The sequence below is a fragment of the Oncorhynchus clarkii genome, unplaced genomic scaffold, assembly GCF_045791955.1.
Source record: "Oncorhynchus clarkii lewisi isolate Uvic-CL-2024 unplaced genomic scaffold, UVic_Ocla_1.0 unplaced_contig_1035_pilon_pilon, whole genome shotgun sequence".
Classification (NCBI taxonomy): domain Eukaryota; kingdom Metazoa; phylum Chordata; class Actinopteri; order Salmoniformes; family Salmonidae; genus Oncorhynchus; species Oncorhynchus clarkii.
In genome coordinates, this window is record NW_027258551.1 from 50,569 (window position 1) to 67,475 (window position 16,907).

The 16,907-nt window shown below is 42.4% G+C and overlaps 1 pseudogene; it reads left to right on the forward strand.

Annotated features, from left to right (window-relative positions):
- Positions 1-5,070: 5,070 nt before the first annotated feature.
- Positions 5,071-15,195, forward strand: LOC139397298 (uncharacterized; annotated as a pseudogene).
- Positions 15,196-16,907: the final 1,712 nt, after the last annotated feature.

A 16,907-nucleotide genomic window follows, 5' to 3' on the forward strand; every position in this document is an offset into this window, starting at 1 on the left:
GCTAGCATTTCTTAATGAGCATTGATGAAACACAAGAGCTGTGCTCGAATACCCATACTAACATACTGTATACTACATACTTAATGAGTATATACTGCATACTATATATTATTAGTTCATTTTAGTATACTGTAAACGAACAGTATGCTTTCAATTGCGCGTACTAGCTTTTCACCTGTCTACCGGAAGCTGATGCTGTTGCTATGCAACCTCTTGCTAGCTATCTAGCATAACAAATTACAGGTTAGACATTATATGACTTCAGGTGTGTTCTTAAATTCAATCAGGAGTTCCAGAATGCGCTCATGAATTCAGAGCGTTGTCAGATTGTCTGTTTGTAAATTCAGAGCAGAGTAGACAGCCAGAGCGAATTTACGAAAGCACCCGAATGTCCATTGAGAACGCACAATGACTATACCATTTAGCTAAGCTCAGAATGACGGGAATAATCACGTCAAACATTGGGTAGTTAGTTAGATAGCCTATAGTTATTATTTTGTCAAGTTTGATCTATAAGTAGCCAACTAACGTTAGGTATCTAGCTAACAACATACCGGTACATACTGCTGTACTGATAAAGCTATGTGGTTCGTAAGACCAGTGTAGCTAACAAATTGTTAGCCAATATAACGTGTAAGTTAACTTATTTAAAAAGTAATTACTTTATTACATTGCTCAACATTTTCTTAATATTTGTCATAATTAGTTAAAGCAATGAATTTGTATCCGCTCTCGTTGTACTTCGACTGCATATTTTCTGCCATTTTCAACAAATCTGGAAACGATGTGAAGCCACGCCCATTTTCTGAAGAATTGCATTATTGGCCCTAAAGTACGGAAATAGTGTCCTCTTCGTGTATTCCTCATATTTTGGCGAATTTAGTACGACATCCTGGAACATTTGGCATACTAAATATATCCATAGTATTTTTTTATTTCTATTTTATTTCACCTTCATTTAACCAGTTAGGCTAGTTGAGAACAAGTTCTCATTTACAACTGCAACCTGGCCAAGATAAAGCAAAGCAGTTCGACACATACAACAACACAGAGTTACAGATGGAATAAACAAACATACAGTCAATAATACAGTAGAAAAAGTCTATATACAGTGTGTGCAAATAAGGAAAGGATAAGGGAGGTAAGGCAATAAATAGGCCATGGTGGCGAAGTAATTACAATATAGCAATTAAACACTAGAATGATAGATGTGCAGAAGATGAATGTGCAAGTAGAGATACTGGGGCGCAAAGGAGCAAGATAAATAAATAAATACAGCAAGGGGATGAGGTAGTTGGATAGGCTATTTACAGATGGGCTGTGTACAGGTGCAGTGATCAGTGAGCTGCCCTGACAGCTGGTGCTTAAAGCTTAGTGAGGGAGATCTGAGTCTCCAGCTTCAGTGATTTTTGCAGTTCGTTCCAGTCATTGGCAGCAGAGAACTGGAAGTAAAGGCTGCAAAATGAAAAATTGGCTTTGGGGGTGACCAGTGAGATTTACCTGTTGGAGCGTGTGCTCTGGGTGGGTGCTGCTATGGTGACCAGTGAGCTGACATAAGGCGGGGCTTTACCTAGCAGAGACTTGTAGATGACCTGGAGCCAGTGGGTTTGGCGACGGGTATGAAGCGAGGGCCAGCCAACGAGAGCGTATAGTTGCAGTGGTGGGTAGTAAATGGGGCTTTTGGATTGGAGATGCTTAATGTGAGTCTGGAAGGAGAGTTTACAGTCTAACCAGACACTTAGGTATTTGTAGTCCACATATTCCAAGTCAGAACCGTCCAGAGTAGTGATGCTGGACGGGCGGACAGGTGCGGGCAGCGATCGGTTGAAGAGCATGCATTTAGTTTTACTTGCATATAAGAGCAGTTGGAGGCCACGGAAGGAGAGTTGTATAGCATTGAAGCTCATCTGGAGGTTAGTTAACACAGTGTCCAAAGAAGGGCCAGAGGTATACAGGTATACTATGATATATTTCTACAGGTATACTATGACCAATAAGCATACTAAATACTCAATTCATGTCACAAACAGTACAGTTAGTTCGAACACAGCTAAGGCCAAATCATGAATGACAATTGTCTTGCCTCACAGAGATAGATAAATCTTCTTAGGGCTGATCGATATGACAACAGCCAGTGAAAGTGCAGGGCGCCAAATTCAAAAGAACAGAAATCTCATAATTAAAATTCCTCAGACATACAAGTATTTCACACCATTTTAAAGATACACTTCTTGTTAATCCCACCACAGTGCCCGATTTCAAATAGGCTTTACGGCGAAAGCACCACTAACTATTATGTTAGGTCAGAGCCAAGTCACAGAAAAACACAGTCATTTTTCCAGCCAAAGAGAGGAGTCACAAAAATCAGAAATAGAGATAAAATGAATCACTAACCTTTGATGTTCTTCATCAGATGACACTCGTAGGACTTCATGTTACACAATACATGCATGTTTTGTTCGATAAAGTTAATATTTATGTCAAAAGAATCTCAGTATACGTTGGAGCGTTATGTTCAGTAGTTCCAAAAACATCCGGTGATTTTGCAGAGAGCCACATCAATTTACAGAAATACTTATACTAAATGTTGATGAAAATAAAATTGTTATGCACAGAATTAAAGATATACTTCTGCTTCATGCAACCGCTGTGTCAGATTTCAAAAAACCTTTACGGAAAAAACAAACCATGCAATAATCTGAGTACGGCGCTCAGATCCCAAACAAGCCAAAAAGATATCCACCATATTGTGCAGTCAACAGAAGTCAGAAATAACATGATAAATATTCACTTACCTTTGATGATCTTCATCAGAATGCACTCCCAGGAATCCCAGTTCCACAATAAATGTTTGTTTTGTTCGATAATGTCCATCATTTATGTCCAAATAGCTACTTTTGTTAGCGAGTTTTGTAAACAAATCCAATCTCACGAAGTGTGTTCATTAGGAGCAGACGAAATGTCAAAAAGTTCCGTTACAGTCCGTAGAAACATGTCAAACGATGTATAGAATCAATCTTTAGGATGTTGTTCAAATAAATCTTCAATAATGTTCCAACCGGAGAATTCCTTTGTCTGTAGAATTGCGATGGAACAGAGCTCGCTCTCATGTGAACGAGCGTCACGAGCTCAAGGCATTCTGCCAGACCTCTGACTCATTCCCCTCTCATTCGCCATCACCTCACAGTAGAAGCATCACACAAGGTTCTAAAGACTGTTGACATCTAGTGGAAGCCTGTTGATATCTAGGAAGTGCAACATGACCAATATCCCACTGTGTCTTCAATAGGGAATCAGTTGAAAAATGACCAACCTCAGATTTCCCACTTCCTGGTTGGATTTTTTTCTCAGGTTTTTGCCTGCCATATGTGTTCTGTTATACTCACAGACATCATTCAAACGGTTTTAGAAACTTCAGAGTGTGCATATCTTAGCTTCTGGGACTGAGTAGCAGGCAGTTTACTCTGGGCACCTTTGGACAACTTATTCAGCCAAGCTACTCAATACTGCCCCCAGCCATAAGAAGATAAAAGACTCATCTATGCATCTGTGCCAATATAGTGTCTGTGACAGCATGGGCAGCGCCATTGAGGCTATCTTCATATTAAAGTAGTAACATTTCTTCTTCACAATTGTCTGAGCCCTTCTGATGACCTGATGGGACATGACTTCAACAGGGTCACCAGTAGGGCTCAGCCAATGAAGTTGGTAGTCCCACCCAGTTGATTACATTCAAATTGTGAAAGTGCATGCAAATGCAGCATTTTGGCCATTAGAGGCCAATATCTTTCTCTCTGTCTGGGCTACAATTGTAGACGGTTGGGTAATTATGCGTTTCACCTGTGAAAGGCTGTTGTGCTGCTAATGAGGGAGTTCTATTAACCTGAGCCGAGATGCACCGGTCCATGGCCCCTGACATGAATGGATAAAAGCGGTGAGGGCGGAGCACCCTTCTAAAATTGAACAGTAGCCTTACATTTAGGGTTTTGTCCTAACACTACACAGCTGATTCAGATTAACAAAGCTGGATGATTATTTGAATCAGATTTGTAGGGCTAGGGGAATAAAAAGAAAATGTGCAGCCCTTTGGGGTTCAGGTGACTGAGTGTGGGAAGCCTTTGTCATAGGGTAGAAGTTGCATACCCCTGGGCTGTAGGCTGCACACTTTGGGTCAAATATCAGGTTCTGTAGCTGTGTATTTTATCGGAACAAATCTGTTCTACAATGAGTATTTTCCTTAGCTCAGGGTAAGTAGTAGCAGGCCTAGGAGAGTCTTATGCGACGCAAACATTTGAGTTGTGTTCTTCCTCCTTTTTAATCAATCATAATTTGTCAAATACCTTACAGGTTGTTTTGCCTATTGATGGCAGCTGTGGGCATACAAGCACACCAGCCACATTCTATAAGTATGCATTTTGCACCCTGCAAATTTAAGCACTAAGCGTTTGACAATATTTTATTTTTAACTAACCTTTCCTATTCCAGATGACCTCAACGCTGAATGCCTTGGTAACGTTATTCGTTTGAGTGTCGCTCCTCTTTTTGAAGAGGTTGATGCTGTCTTCAGTGAGTTTGCCTCTTTATGATTCTCTTTCTCTCCTTTCATAATTCATGGCTTGATATTGCTTGTCAACTATTGTGTTCACACCATCTCCATCCCTTCCAGATGACACACAAATCATAAACCTGACGCCTGGCCTTGCTACTCAGTGTGGATTCAGCTTTAAATTTGACCCCATGGGGAATGCCATGTTTTTTGCTTCTCTTCAAAACTGCTTTTCCCAAAACATGGTAACCCTAAGAACTGTAGTGTTTGCTTGTACTTCAAATGGACATTTGCCTTTCGTGTCACTGCATTTGCAACTCGTACTGTAGCAATGTAATTTTATTTACCTTTGACATGGAGTCATGCTGAGACCAGGCTCTTTTGCAGATGAGCCCTGTATACACAAAGATACAAGTCAATATTTGCATCACTAGATGGAAATAATTAAACACATTCTTCAGTAAAAAGGTCCTCAATAAGCCTGAGTTGTTGCCGTAGAGGTGCTAATACATACAATTTAGCGCATGGAGGTTATTAGAAGTACGGTTCCAGAAACATCGACGCAGTTTGACTTAACTCTGTGGATATCAAAAGGATCTCCATTGTTAGCCACCCCTGGGTCTGGGTCTCTTACCTCTTAGTTAACGATGACGTAAGGTACCGCAGAAGTTTATGGAGGGCTTTCAGAGGGCCAGCCAACTTTCTGATACAGACTGCAGTGATGTGAACTATTGAGCTCTTCTCCTGTAGTGTGGCTTCAATACAGTGGCAGCTGCATTCATATAGCCAATTTTGCCACAGTCTATAACTTGCATGAATGTCACCTGAATTTAGTTTTTTGCAATATAGTGAAGGCTTTTCTCTTCCCCCTTCATTTTAGGATGATAAGATGTTCAGCTTGGTCATGCAGTTCAGGCTGCCAGGAAACCACATGACTGAAGACCCTGTGTATAGAGTGGGAAAAACTTGTAGCTACACCCCCTGGACCTCCCGAGAGATTCTGTGTGACCGCAACTACATGGAGGCAAGTGAGCAGAGCATGCCCCAATGGACATGTTTACAGTCGCGCTTGTCGTACTGCCTGTATAAATGATCTGTCTTAGAGCTACAACTGTCCAGTGTTTTCACTTCTTCTGCAACACAACCTAGAGGTCTTGACTCTCAATTCCACTCGCCTCTTCAAAATGCACATAGGAGAACTTTAGAGGTGAGGAATTTTGGCCTATTCTCAATGCATTTAAGGAGGGGAGTGGACAGATTGAGAACTGGCCCTTGATTTCCTATTGTATGGGAGGGAGAAAATGCATAGGGAATAATGGCCTTCTCTAGGTGTCTGTCAGAAGGACTCTTCCAGACATCCAAACCGTCCCCGAACAGACCACTGGGGGCCCGAAAGCAAAGGGCGGCAACTTCCGTAGAGGAGCTGAGGTAGCCATATTTCAGTTTCTGTAATTTCACTACAACATGACAGGATGGCGCTAAACAATGTGCGTTTGTTGACAATTTTGTTTAATTCATGTTTCCATTTCCTGAGACAGGCTGTTGCTTCAGGATACAAAATGACAGCAGTCGTCTTTAGTCCTAGCAAGAATGTCATGAATGTGGATGAGGTCCAAAGAAAGGGCTATGCAATAGCCAACACTCCCACACGGCTGGTGTTAAGAAGCCCTCATAATGCAGAGGAGACATACCTCCAGAATGTAAGCTGACCTCCATGAACTGGGTCATGTTCAGTAGAGCAAACATTTGGAAACGGTGGCCCTACCTGAACTCTGCAACATATTGTTAATACGGTGTGCCCTACTGAACATGGCCCTGATGTGGTTGCCCCCTGAACAGGTAGCTGGGGTTCCGATGCGGGTGCTCTCAACCTCAACCTTCTTTGAGCAGAAGTGGCTGGTTACTCGAGTAGATGCCGCAGCTGTTTGTCCAACACCAGGTTGAGTGTGAAATAATTTAAGATCCTATAAGCCCAGTTCTTAATTGGCTCCAGACAAGACTTTCATGTAGTGTTCAGTTGGGAAAATGTTCTGTTTTGATGTGCCCTTGGCTTCTTGTTTCACTGCAGAGGCAGTGGCCTTTACTCCAGAAGTGATCACCTGGTACATGCCCAAGCACATAGACCCACTTTTCTCCTCTGATGCCTTCACCATGTTGGAGGTGTACATGGGAATTGACGCTAAGAGGCTGGACACTGAGGAAATGGCTGCCAGAAACTACTCTGTTTTAGTCACAGAGGCTCATATTATTGTTGAAATTCCGGTGGGGGCGGTTGGCGGCTATTTCAAGGTCCGCATTGGATTAGTAAAATGTTCCTGTTTAATTTCTGTCTTATTTGTAGAGCCCTTTTTACTACAGCAGTTGTCAGTGCTTTGCAGTAACCCTTTGCCATCTCTCATGGGTAAACTCCTAGAAAGGTTGTCTTGTGTAAAATGTTTCTTATTGAGCAATTGTCTGCTTAATCAATGGATTACAATGGATTGCAGAATTGTGTGAATTTTGCATGAAATTACATTTAAACATACTCTACCGCTTGTCTTTGCAGTTTGTCCTTTAGCCGCTTGAAATTTGAGACCAAATATCCACACTAAAGTATTGTTTACCTGACTTTTTAGGTAGCCGGTAGCTTTGCCACTGTCAACTGAATGCAAGGAACACTCGGCTGCTGTTTACATATTGTGCAAGTGTTTACTTTACGTGTCAGTTGCTCTGAAAATGCACACCGCCGGAAATGCAAGTTGACAACCATACACCTACCAGCTCTCTAAAGTCTGGTAACCAATACTTTCCTTTGGATATTTTGTCTTAAATTACGAGCGGCAAAAAGACAAGCGGTAGAATAATTGTATTTAACAGTCTGGCTCATAAGGAACATTTACCTTTTTTTGCACTCCAATTGTGTATTACAGCCTGACTGCATCACTCGTCTCCCTTACAGAGCCATATTCAGGATGACCAGTACTTTGTCACTTACACCATTGAGCCCATGCTTGAGTTGCTGTGGATCGAGGAGGTCGCACACGAGGACACCAGCTATAAAGTCCTCTTCCCTATCACAACACCTCTGATGGCCAGGCCTCCACAAGTTCGCAACTGTGAGTCTGGTTTAGTTAAATAGTGCCTATGGTAATTTGGGATGCCTGGGTTGTTCATTAGGCACAAAACAGAAGGAAATGTACTGAAACGGGGAGGCAATACCTGGACTTACCCAATAACAAATGTAAATGTTCAACTTCCATTGTACCGCATTTCAAAATGTTTTCCTTTGTTTGCCAATGAACAGACACGCCCTTAGACACAGTTCCTGAGCAGGCAGTGTTTGTGCTTGAGTTGGGGACCTTCAACCTTGATGTGGAGCTGCTGAACATCACCTTTCCCACCATGGTGCTAACTGTTGCAGAGTGCAACGCCAGGGGTTTCAATGTTCGGGAGCAGAGATCCCCGGACAACACCTTGAAGACCTTCAGGCTGGAGGTGCCCTTCTCAGACCCGGTGGTCTTCAAGGAGGTGTGTTTCTGTTAAATGCAAAGCCACACGCAGTGATTTGTACATGCCCTAATAAGTGGGCCACCAACAAAATATAAATAATGGCACAGATGTATTTTGTATCCCTCATTTACTCAAGTGTTTCCACTATTTTGGCAGTTGTGTGCATTTGATGTAGAGGAATGAGGGCAACGTTACTTTAAGTAAATAGTTTGTTTTAATAGTACCCATATGTACTTAGTTGTCAGTTGATGTTGAATAGCGTTCTGTTACAACAATAATGCTGCCCAATTGACCGATGCTTTTAACTTCACTACAGAGAAGGGCGGAACAAGGTGTCACAACCTTCACTCTTCAGCTGATCTACGGCCTGGTCATCTTTCCAGAGTACGCGCCTTTCTCTCACTCTGCCGTTGTGGACGCTGTACTGCTGGACATTGGTATGTCTCTGGACTACTCCAAACTACTGTTGAATGGTTTCCTCTCGTTAATGATTGCCCTGAAAGGAAATTGGCAGTGAAAGCCCAACTAGCCATACTGTAGGGTTTTCCTATGCGGTCTCTCTACAAAGAAAATGTTAAGCTTTAGAGTAGTTGGACCCAGTTGTCCTGTTCCTGATTTGCCAGGATCGTTTTTATTCAGTCCCACCGTAGCAAAACATTTTGCAATCTAAACAAGGGTTTCGTCTTGGACAAGTTCAAGTAGTACCTTCCTGTTTTTTGTGCTTAATTAATGAACACAACCCTGTTTGTCCTTGTAGTGCCACCTTCAGTCACTGGCAACTGTGATCAGGAGAACTTCCACATCACTGTGGACTACAGGAACCAAGAGCCCTTTTTTGTGGTCTTGGTTGGCAAGCGGCTGCTTAACCATGAGTTTGCTCAACAGTATTTAACAGAGGGCGACACAGACTTCACCATCACGTTGCCCTTCTCTTCGCCGGACGCAGTGTTTGAGGTACGACTCTCTCCCAAAACATGTTAACCTAAATTGCTGCAGCTAGCCTCGCTTTCCTTACCCTGTGTACATGCATACAATATTGGACTAATGAACTCTCCCATTGGTTCCCAGTCAGTTCACTCGTCCTCTGTCAGGAGCAGACTGGATGTGGCTCTGTTGAATCCTTACAACAACATGACCATCAAATACTTTTCCCTGGCTTGCAGCTTCCTCAAAACGCTGACTGGTTGGTTCTCAAACAATTACTTCTGATAAATAGTCGTTTAACATGGTTACCAAACCTGGGTTCCTTGCAAATACTGTGAGTCTAATAGTAGTGCCAGATGGGCATGGTTTGCACTTTTGGTGCTATTCCATTGGTTCTACTGTGCTCGGCAAGCTCAATAAGTGTAACAAATACAGAACCCAGGTCTTTTGCTCCCCTACCTCCAAGAGTGTTTCTCTAACGGAACGATGACTGCGCTGGCGGTGAAGGTGGAGTCTGCTCCCGGTCTGAACCCCGGTCAGCTGACCCTGAGCGACCCCGCCTGTGGTCCCACCTACAGTGACGATCGCGTCGCCTACTTCCACTTCACTGTGAACTCCTGTGGCACCACCAGGAAGGTAAAATGACTATTACCCTGAGGTGATGGGTACTGTGTATTTACGGACTGTTTGCTTCTGCAGGCTGTAATAAGCAATTCCCCTCTACTACATAGTTTATCAACAATGTCATGCTGTATGAGAACGAAATCTCCTTGCCAGATGAACTTGAGGTGAAGCGGAATGCCACGACGTCTTCAGAGGAGGAATATCAGTAAGTGCATTACGCATCACAATTGTAGCTGTTATAGGGCATTTTTTTTCTTCACCAATTGCTCAATACTTTGTATACAGGGAAAATGGGCCTCTACTACCAGTGTCCACTCCACTGCTTGAAGTTTCCCCTATTGAAGTTGCTCACATCCCTCTTTTTAGGTTAAAGGTTTCCTGCTACTATGTGGCCAACATCACTCGCACATTGGCCTTCCTGACCAGGCCGCGTGACAACGAGCCTTTTGCCGCGACTGGGACGGGTCGGCTAATGGTCAGAATGAGACTCGCTCAGGGTAAGCGTGCACAAATTCAGAATTTCAACTTGACCCCTAGCCTCTAAAAGTATCTTGGAAGGTCTCCTTTACAAAACCATTCCCAAAAATCTAAGCCTTATGATATTCCTCTTGCTTTCTGAGATCTACAGGTGTGGCTATGGAGTAACGGTGAGGTGCGGATTTGGGAATTTGTTAGAAGCCTCTGGTGGGGGGTGGGTAGTGTTTGCTATAAATGGCTTGTGTTCATCGGGGCACAACAGGATATGATAAACGAGCATTTCTTAATGGACAAGTTCAGATGGTGCCCACTGAACACGACCCCCGGTTGTCTTGTTCTGTGTTCCAGACGCCTCGTATAACACGTTCCACCAGGAGGAGGACTATCCAGTGGTGAGGTACCTGAGACAGCCTCTGCACTTTGAGGTGGAGCTGACCACGTCCTCTGATCCCAAGGTAGCGCTGGTGCTTGACCACTGCTGGGCCACCCTCAACGAAGACCGCGACTCCCGACCCCGGTGGAATCTCATCATTAATGGGTAACATGTTGTTTTTGGGCCTAAACAAGTGTTATTACACAGGTGTGGTTCCTGAGTAATTAGCAACCTATCATGCTTGGCAGGCCATTTACTTTGGCTACCGTGGCTATGCCCCCATCCATAGGTCGAGTGGTCACAATGCTTAAAAACGATGTGAGCCATGTGCGGTCTGTCACCAGATCTCCACCCAATTTAACACTTATGAGAGAATCTGGCGCGTGTTATCGCTGAGTAATCCCTGCAGTGTATCATTGGAGCTGCATCAAACGACTCTAAACCGCATTGTCTGAAAAGCATCTAAGAAATGTTTTGTACTGATGAGAAATAAAGGTCTTCACAACTTTATTCCACCTTTGCTTGTAAAACATATAAATGTTAACGTTATCTAGTCTAAATAACAGGTTGACTTGTCTAGTTTCTAGTAATCTAGTTTAGAAAGTATGGAGTCCATGTTTGTCAGCAAGAACTCCTAGAATGCTGTTCACTGCGCCCGTTGCCTGAGATCTTAACTCAGTTTGGCCACTTCAGCATGTGACTAATCTTTGTACTTGTTACGGCGTACACATGACAAGTAGTTTACAGGTAACTATTCCAAAAGCCAATTGTTGTCACCTCCCCAAATACAACCGTAGCACGAAAGCTAAACAGAGTTGCAAGATATAGCACAATCCATTATTGGGGGTTAAGTCCTTGGGGGAAGGTATTGTGAAGAGGATGATGCAGGAAATATTACTAAGATCTGGGAATTTATCAACAATAAATGGCGGAAGACAGTTTCTCTAAGCTATATACCCCTGGAAAGGGGGGGGTCTGATCTGGCAACCCTGAGGTACCATAGTTTACACTCTGATGCCGTGTTCAAATCAACTAACGATTTCAGTGCATTCAAGACAATGGGGTACTCCAGTTGCGATCACCATAAGTCTGACATGCGTGTACATGAACCTGACTGCATTGTATGGCGTTGGCATTAGCTCATATTCAGTACCAACTTCAAGTGTTTTACACACGTGTCCATTACAATCTAGGCAAGAATCAGAATGCATTAATAAAACGCTGAGTACATTATACTAACGGTACGCTACAGCAGAAACGACAACACGTTACACAGAAAATAAGACACTTTGATAGGCATGTTCACAGTTAATTGTAATGAAGGCAATAAATGTGCAAGGACTGTATACTTGATCTGGGGAAGTGCTTGGGCTTTCTTTTGAAGGAAAGTTTGTCCAGCTCATTAAATTCTCAAATCGAAATGGTCTGCAACAGTGAAATGGGCGCCCTTTGTGAATGAGGCAAAATTAATGTTGAAACGGCCTATAGAAAAATCGCCTTGGACTGAGGTCAGCGCGGGTTGAATGTTGGAACGGTGAGTGCATTCTGACCACGTGCATAAAATCAACTCCCACTGGGGCGACTGTTTAAGATATTTGGAACTTGTGTGTGAAAAGGTTAATGTTGGCATTACCTACACCTTTTTACTCAATGTTATCCTTTTGGTTTGCTACAGTTCAGTGTTGTGCCAAGCTGATGGTCAGTCGACTGGAAATCAAGAGCGGCTGGCAAGCTTGGCTTGCCTTTCCGGTTGGTTTCAAACAACTGCTCTTAACACTGACTGAATAGTTGTTGGGTTTGGGTTGAATTCAGGCACAAGTGACCTCTTGTGTTTAAATCAGTTATTGCACTAAACCTAAAGGATGGTTCAGATGCCTGTGCAGCATGGATGTTTGAAACTGAATAGGATCAGTTGACAGGATCCCCAGAAGTTGATGCCACTTTCAATGGAATTTCCTGTCCTAGAGGAATGCGCTAATTTGGAGTTTCTAAACATGAACAAATACCACGGTCAAGTGTAGCAGCGTCTTGCTAACCTTATTTAGCTAGCTAATGTTCGTATTAAAAAAATGTTACTAAATTTTTGATTTGGGTGAGCACTTTTCCACAGATGGACACGCTGGCCTAATTTTTATCTCAAGAATTTAAATTGGGTTACTATTGAAAGATGACTTATTTTTCCTACATTGTAATGGGCTACAATGACTGACCATGATTATGCACGCTGCAAATGACACTTTATTTTGCGGGTGCCTTTTCAGTATCTGGATGCATGTTACACCAAGCATTGTAGTGAAGCAACTTTATTGGTCAAAACCATTCATTTGGGGGATCGGTTTGCAAATGCTATCAAATCACGCAATTTTACCATTTTTATGAAATGGTATCAAACCTAAATTTGGCAATGTGGACACGGAGTAACTTTACAGCTGTTTATTAAATCAGCAGTGTCATAGCAGTTTTTTAAAAAACAAGCTGAAAATGTTTTGTAGATCATAGGAAAAGACAACATTCACATGGCTGTGCACAAAATGGGTAGTTCAGATTTGTCACTTCAGCTGCAACTATCTTGATGGTCAGGATTTTGCACAGCGTCTGTCAGCTCAAGTGGATTTGTACTGGTGTGGGCGTTTGTCTCAATGTAACGTCTTCAGATTTCACAAATTCCTTTTTGCTAATATTGGGCAGTTAAACAGTAAAGGATAAACCTCCCAAAGATGCAAATAAAAAAAGTAGGCCTTAACTGTCAATGCATAGGTTACTTTGTATAGTAGCGCTGCGCCCTTCACAAGTCTTCCACGTGTGAATCCGATGCCGTGGGTGTAGAATTTATTTTGTGTGACCAATTTTTCCAACAGCGGAAAAATTGCTCTGGCGCATTGCATGAAATTCTTGTTTAAAATGAAGTACTTGTGTTGAAAAATATGATTTCCTTGATGGTATCATCTATTCGGCAACTTTGGTTAAACCACGGTCAATTGATCAATATTCAGGTCGCCTGTGGTCTTAAAATTCTGGATAATTTAGAATTTTAAGAACCATTTAGAGGGACGTTTCACCTCATGTCAATGGAATCGAATATTCATGTTTGACATCCGTCATTTAACAAGCCATTGCAGTAGACCAAAATAAATATTGTTGACGGAAAGCCCAATTTCTGTTCTTTAAAATAAAATAAAAACGTACTAAATCAGATTCATCCAGGTCTGATGGGCCAAAAGATCAGAAATGACAAACCACTGTCGTGACCTTGAATTATCTGAGGACTGTTTAATTGTTAGGCGACTCTAAATGAATCATGTTAGGATTTGGGGTGCCGAGGAAGCGGTTTTAAAGTTACCGTCTCCCGACTTAAACTCTAGACGGTAGAAATCTATTAAATTGATAGTGAACTTATGAACCATTACATCGTATCCTCCTTGCAGCTGCAGAAACCACAGCCTTATGATTCAGTACTATACAAGTTGGTTTAATTGAATTACTAGCTAACTAAATAACACAGGCTAAACACACAGGTGACACAATATGACGGCTTGTTACAAGGTATCTCCCCCCCCGTTCCGTAAGGGACACTTATCGTTGATACGTTTTTGAACACACGAACCGGCACCAGCTTGGAGTAAAAGCATGAATGTATTTGTATTTGTGGGATGCCGCTGTGGAAAGGCTTGTCTTCTCTCTGATTGGCTACATGAGGTCACAATGTCGTTGGTTGTCCGTGGCTCCAATGACTAGTCTTGAACAGAACTACAGGATGGATTATCCTTTCACTCGTTCTGGAAGATGGGCTAATCAACCCTGTCACTGATTCCTCAGTGGGTGATGAGTAGGATGGTTTGGATATAGTAGCAGAATGGTCCCACTTAAGTTCATTTTTCTAGGTACTTGTGAGTTTAGGAAAGTTCTGAACGTGTAGCTTGCGCCTCACGGTTTTCTGGTCTAATGTTAATTTCTATTACCATTCCTCTTATGCACTCTGGCCGCCGGGGACGCTTCTGTCAGTCTGACCCGCTCTGATGTCCCTTGTGGCATGGCTACTTACTATGCACAACATTGAACACTTGAACAATATTTCTAACATAAGACTGGTCAGATTAGCTATAGAAAATGAATGTCATATTGGTTTTTATTTTGTGATTTTTACTAGAAACCTGCTCACTCTACAGGTAGGAAGTCTCGAGCCTTTACATTGTACATGAAATATGTTTTTTCAAGACAAAGGTGATTTTTGTTGGGGAGAGCCTGTTGGCAAAAACATTACTTTAGTTCATACTGGAGGGGGAGAAAGAACCCACTTCTGCTGTAAATTGATCTGATCCTCACAGGGCAGTCATGACACCACCACAAGACTTCGTACACAAGGCGGTTGGGGTTTTCTTGTTCCTAACTTAGTCCCTCTCTCCACTGGCAGCTGTGAGAACCCCGAGGATCCATACCGTGTTGTCTTCCACCCGGTGGTAGCTGACGCCAGGGTCCACTTCCCCCCTCACGTCAAACGCTTTGAGGCCTATATGTTTTCCTTCGCCGAGGATGCGGTTGAGCCGAGTGGCCAGGTAACAAAGTTCACCCAACAATCTTTATTGGTTAATTTTGTTTGAGTGGCAATCATCCCTTTAAAAAAATAAATAAAACATCTGACACATCAAATCTTTGATTCCTAGGTCTTTGTCCATTGTGATGTGGTCATCTGTGATGCCAGTAGTCCGTCTGGCGGCCCCTGTAGTGGACAATGTGTGAATCAGGACAACCCGAAAAGAGGTAGGTCTTGTTTTATGCTTTTCAGACCCTGGCAGACCATAACTGAACTAATAGGTTCTCTCTCAACAGGTCAACGACATGTCAAAGACCTCTTTGAGGAGCGTCATTTATATGTTTCTTCTGGATACATTCTTTGGGTGTAATGTCTCTTTCTAACATGTCAAATAAAGTGTTCTATATAAAACAATCCTAACCGTTGGAGCTACCTTAATTGTATCTGATTTGCATTTAACACCATGTCGTAGGCTTGTCATCTGACATGTATCAATCAACCTTTTTGTAAGCATGGAACTCTGAACCATCCACCGGAGGGTGATGAGTGTTGCACACCAATTTCCCGTCTAGGACAAACAATGGGAAATGAAACAAAAGCTTTCCAATGTCCAGTAGGATGAAATGACTCAATGTTATAGCAGATGGTGGTTTGCCAAAGTGAAACCAGCAGGGCTGTGGTTGGATGCAGTGTTGGTAATTTTCAACTGAAATTACAACTTTCCTTTACCTTTACCTTTCCTTTAGCTTGGTTTCCATCCAAATTTGGACATTTCTTCTTTAATGATATGCATGTCAATCTCTCATGGCTCAAATGGGAAGAGCTTGACTTCATCGCTACTTGTTTGTGTAAGAAGTGTTGACAAGCTGAATGTACCGAGGTGTCTGTTTTTTAAAACTACTAGCGCACAGCTCGGACACCCATGCATTCCCCATAAGACATCTCTTCACAATCTCCAAGCCCGAACTACGAAGGTAGAGCCATGAATACGCTGCAATCTATTCCGCATCAGGATAAGATTTCAACACACACCGTACGGAACAGCGGGGACTGAAGACACTCCTTTAAAAGTTGTGAGCTTGCACCGCGGGACGGCTTCATTGCTCCAGACCACCACAAGGGGGAGTTGGCGCAATCATTATGCATTTGGGTCCCAAGGCTTTGATGACCAAAGACTAATTTTGACACCAGCCACCCTTGCTTTGTGGCGCTCAACGAAGATTGCTGACAAAACAGATGGAAGTTGTCTTAACGAGTCAAGCAAATGTACAATTTGAGAGGAATGTGATAATGTAGAGACACGGCTATATTTTTTTTGTCAAAGTTAAATTACAAATCTCTATTTAGCAAGTTCAGACTAAGAAGTGTTAGGAGAATGAATTTGTCTTTCAGGGACTCCTGAGAACCAACAAACCAGGATGTCTTGTGAAACAGTGGCTGTAAAGAATCTAGCTGGCTAAAGCATTGACTGCACAATTGTACGCTTGCCTTGCAATGCAGCTGAAGTAACATGGCTAGCTATTTACTTGCTGGAGTCGGATTAAAAATAACTGTTGCCGCTCTGGGTATGGACCCTAAAGTAGTTCTGAACTAATATTCATACCAATCAATGAACCTCAAGTCTGAATGGCATTAAGGACGCCTAGAGTAGAATATACCTTTTGTGCCAAGGATGCAAGACCTATCTACACATGTATTTTAGTTATTACCACGTATGAGATTCCCATATTGTAGCCTGTACATTGAATATATTCACTGACCATGTACTCTTCCTTGGCAAATAAAGGTGTGGTCCAGGTATGACAGACACTTTCAGTCATATCAAACGATACGGTGTCTGCATGTATGTATTACAATTATACACTTCAGTGTTTACTGCTCCTGGGATATCAATGATTACACATTGTAACTATACAACAGACTAAACATGATTGATTTGTAAT